This window comes from Leucopleurus acutus (genome assembly GCF_964270905.1).
Source record: "Leucopleurus acutus genome assembly, chromosome: 5".
NCBI classification, from domain to species: Eukaryota; Metazoa; Chordata; class Mammalia; order Artiodactyla; family Delphinidae; genus Leucopleurus; species Leucopleurus acutus.
Window position 1 is genome coordinate 102,279,073 of NC_139147.1, and position 5,221 is coordinate 102,284,293.

Sequence of the window (5,221 nt, forward strand, 5' to 3'; positions counted from 1 at the left end):
ATGATGCCTCTAGCTTTGTTTTTCTTGCTTAGGATTGCTTTGGCTATTTTGCATCTTCTGTGGTTACATACAATTTATAGGATTATTTGCTCTATGTCTGTGAAAACTTTATTGGACATTTGGCAGAGATTGCATTGAATCTGTGGATAGCTTTGGGTAGTATAGACCTTTATAAAATATCAATTCTTCCGATCCATGAACATGGAATATCTTTCCAATTATATGTGTCTTCTTCAGTTTCTTTCATCAATGTCTTATAGTTTTCAGTGTACAGGTCTTTCACTTCCTTGGTTAAATTTATACCTGAGTATTCTTTTGATGCAATTGTAAATGAAATTGTTTTATTAATTTCTTTGTCTGATAGTTATTAGTATATACAAAAGCAACAGATTTTTGTATATTGATATTTGTATCCTGCAACTTTACTGAATTTGTTTTTAGTTCTAACAATTTTTGGTGGAGTCTTTAAAGTTTACTTTTCTGATTTTGATGCCTTTTCTTCTTCTTGTCTAATTGCTCTGGTTAGGACTTCTAATACTATGTTGAATAAAAGTGATGAGAGTGAGCATTTTTGTCTTGTTCCTGATTTTAGGGGAAAAACTCTCAGTTTTTCACCACTGAGTATGATGTTATCTGTGGGTTTGTCATGTATAGACTTTATTAGGTTGAGGTACATTCCCTCTATATCTGTGTTGAGAGTTTTTAAACATAAATTCAGATGACTTTTGTCCAATGCTTTTTCTTCATCTATTGAGATGATATATGATTTTTATCCTTTATTTTCTTAATGTAGTATATCACATTGATTTGTGGATGTTGAACTATCCTTGCATCTGTGGAATAAATCCCACTTGATCATGGTGTATAATCCTTTTTATATTTTGTTGAATTCAGTTTGTTAATATTTTGTTGAGAATTTTTCTATCTATGTTCATCAGGGATATTAGCCTGTAATTTTCTTGTGGCATCCTTGTCTAGTTTTAGCATCAGAGTAATCACAGCCTGTGAGATGCATTTGGAAGAGTCCTCCCCTCTCCTACATTTTAGAAGAGTTTGAGAAGATTGGTATTAGTTCTTGTTTAAATATTTGGGAGAATTCACCAGTGAAGCCATCTGGCATGGACTTTGTTTGTTGGGAGGTTTTTGATTACCAATTCAATTTCCTTATAGATTCAATTTGATTACTGATTAAACTAATAATTATTCTGGTCAGCTTTTGTTTTTCATGATACAGTCTTGTTAGGTTGTATGTTTCTAGAAATTTACCCATTCCCTCTAGGTAATCAAATCTTTGGCATATAACTTTTATAGTACAAATGTTAAATATGAATTTTGAAGGGACCCAAACATCTAGTCCATAACAGTTCTACTGACTATATGGGTCAGATAATTCTTTGTTATGGGAGGCCATCCTGTGCAGGTTTAGCAGCATCCCTGCCGCTAAATGTCAGAAGCATAATCTGTCCACAAGATGTCAGAAGCACTGCTCAGATGCAAAAACCAAAAATGTCTCCAGATGTTGCCAAATGTCCCCTGGGGGTTGAAACCAAAATGGTTGAGAACAACTGCTCTATGTGAGTAGTTCCAGGATTTTTAACAGAAAAATGTATATATATATAAATTTGCATATACATACATTATATATATATATATATACATGCATATATATACCTACTTTATATATACACGCACACACACATACATACACAAATAAATTTGCTTAATATATGTTACATATAATAGGGGCAGGGAATAATTATTGGTATTCAGACTAACGATATGCCTTCTTTGGTAGTTCATAAATTGATTTGACTTGAATGACCCTGCCTTACTTACCCTCTATACTAATGAATAGTATACAAAAAATATAGTTTATTACATTATTAAAAATAGTAAACCCAATCAAATTTTCTATTAATGTGTATATTTTAATTGGTAATTTGTAATTTCATATTTTTATTTTCATAACTAATAAACACAACCTCACCATGCATAAATATTTGGGACAATTTCTATATTTAAGTCCTTGAGTTTAATAGTCTCTAAAAAGACAAAATAAAAGTTTGTTCTCAAGTGAAGATATTAACATGGACCACGTCAACAAAACATGCCTAAGGTATTTTAGCGAGTTGCTATTCCTGAGACCAGAAATAATGGACTGCTCAGAATAATTCATTGATTCAAGAATAATGTATTGGATAGCAACTATGTTCCAGGCATTGTTATGAGTACCAGGAATATTATGGTGAATAAGGCAAGGAAAAAATAACTTTTTAACTCTCTTGGAACTTTCCTTTTTATGGGGGGGGGAGCTACTGAGGGGACAGAAAATAATGTAAATATATATATTAAACATATTTATATAACTATATAACTACATAATTTATGAAGCAATAATATATGTAACTGATTCAGGGAGTGCCTGATAGTGTTTGAGTGGTATTACATTAGCTAGCTAGAGAGCTCATAAAGGTCTTTCAGGAGAGGTGACATTTGAACCGAGAGGTAAGTGATGGAAAGTAGGCAGAACTGTGAAAGAAAAATATTTCAATCAGGGGAGTAGCAACACCAAAATTCAAAGAATGTGGCATATTACAGTGATAGCCCACTAGTGTGGCTGAAGCTTAAAGGAAAGAGATGGGAGATAAATTTTCTTATTTCTTAAAAAATGATTATCTTAAATAACATATCTCCATTAAACATGGTGTTAACACTTTTTAATTTATTAAGCATTTCCATTTAGATAGATAGCTCAGATACAAATTTAAATCTAAGTTCTGAATTTCAAAGACAGATTCTACCAAATCATACCATTTCTTTCTGAACTTACATATTTCAAGTATTTGAAAGATTTGCTCAAACAAACAAAAACAGAATGCTTACCCTAGACTTTTGCTTTGCCATTCAACTAGTCTGATATCGCTGGTAGTTTTTTCCTCACTTATCTAAATTTGCTTCCTCTTTTTTTAGTCCCCTCTCAAAGCCTATCATGTATCTTGTCTTGGTCACCACCATTTTGATTGGATTTTAGTAACAGTTCTGACCTGCTTGCTATACCGATGAGTAGTTGTTTAGTTTGGAAAATATCAAATTATTGCCCATTAAACCTCTTTAAACTTTAAAGTTTGTATAACTGCCTCTTTTTCCCATGGAACAATCATACAGTCCATAAAGTTGAAGAAAGGTATTTAAACCTTTTTGTAAACTCTATAGACTATTTGATCCCTTTAGGTTCCAGTGTAATAGTTTATTCACTCATATACAATTATTTAATTCCAGGCCATGTATACAGTTTGTGGGATACACTTGTGAATAAACCAAAATAAATAACCTCTTCTCATGGCAGTTATATTCTCAGGGAATGAGGCAGATAAAACACTGTAAACACCATAAATAACTAAGTTATATACTCTCTTAGAATGAAATGCTATGAAAAAAGAAAAATATCCCAACTTAAGGTTTATGAGTGTGTATATATGTGATGTTTGTTTCAATTATAAAAAAAAAGTAGTCAGGGTATACATATTGGGGATGGTGATATTTGAGCCAAGACAGAAAACCTTTTATTCAATTTATATTGAAGAAGCTAGATAACTGATCAGTGCAATTCTAATTCAATATACTCAGCCAGTAGAAAACGTGTCTGAAAGTCAGACATAAAGACAAGCATTTGCAGTTATTTTGAATGTAAGTTACAAACTCGGTTTTGCAATAGTCATTTCCTCTGTCATTAGAAAATAATAGCTTTTGTTTCCTTGATCTTAGATTGTGTCCCTTGCTAAGAAAATTAAATTTCATAGATCTCATTTTTCAAGAATGAATTCTTTTTACTAAAATAAATTGCAATAGTTCCCTCAATTCTTTCAATAAATGATAACCAAAGGTTCAAGCTAATTTAACTGACAAAAATTAGTTTGGTAACTGACATTTTATAAAAATCTATTAAGCATAATTATATTTTATATATGTGTGTATATTACTGAAATAAAGCAAAAAATCTGAAACTATACATAATTTCATCAGATTTTTTTGCTTTGTTTCATTAACAGGTGCTATCAACCATTAATTCAAATTAGATGACAAATGACCTTTTTCAAGTGACTCACTGTAGAAAATGAAGAATTTAACTGTATTTTCAGTTATATTTTTCATATAGAAAGTGAGTTCTCAACTTGAATTATAAAATATGGGATTTGCAAATTAAATTGTAAGAACAGTCTTCTGAGTCTCAAAATAATAAGTGCAGTATATTAGAGTCCATTTCAAGTGAAGAAGGAAATTTATATTGGCACTGTATGTTTGGGTGATGGAATCAGATATGAACATATTATTGAAAGTTAAGGCCGAAAGACTAATTCATCATGTATCGTGTTGTTTTGTTGAACTAATTTTTGTTGTGGTACTTACAACTGCTATTTTATTTTAAATGAGTTCTATTCTAAACTTTCACAAATAGAGTACTTCCTTAAAGGTAATGATTTGCTCATTAGTATTTAAAGTAATTTTTTTTACCAATTTTAAGTAATATTAGAAAAAATTCTTCATTGTCAATTCATATTTGTTTCCTGATTTATAACAGTCACTATCAAATGGATAAATGTCTTCAGATATAAAAAATTCTGAAGGATAGGAAATATATATCATAATATTCTGGTCATATTATTTTAGTCAAAATATCTATAGCTAAAAAATTAGCATTTGGAAATGATGATTCAAAGGAATATTATAATGTGGCAAATAGGAGTATACCTTAAGAAAATACTTATTTGCAATATTAAATACTATTTAAGAACCTGGGAGTTTGGCATTGGTAGATGCAAACTATTACATTTAGAATGTATAAACAGCAAGGTCCTACTGTATAACACAGGGAACTATATCCAACCTCCTGGGATAAACCGTAATGGAAAAGAATATTACAAAAGAATGTATAACTGAGTCACTTTGCTGTACAGCAGAGACTGGCACAACATTGTAAATCCACTATACTTCAATAAAAAAAATATTATTTAGGAAATAACCTCCAGATTTTAAAGAGCATATAATAATCTTTTGCAAAAACATGTATTCTAGTCTGTTGTTGGCTTGTTGACTTCATAGAATCCTAATAAAATAAGTTGAAATATCTTAGTGTTTTTAGAAGAATGTCTTTAATGGATAAAGACATTAAATGGATTTTTAATGGATTTTTGTCATTCTATTCCCGATTATCCTTGAATAT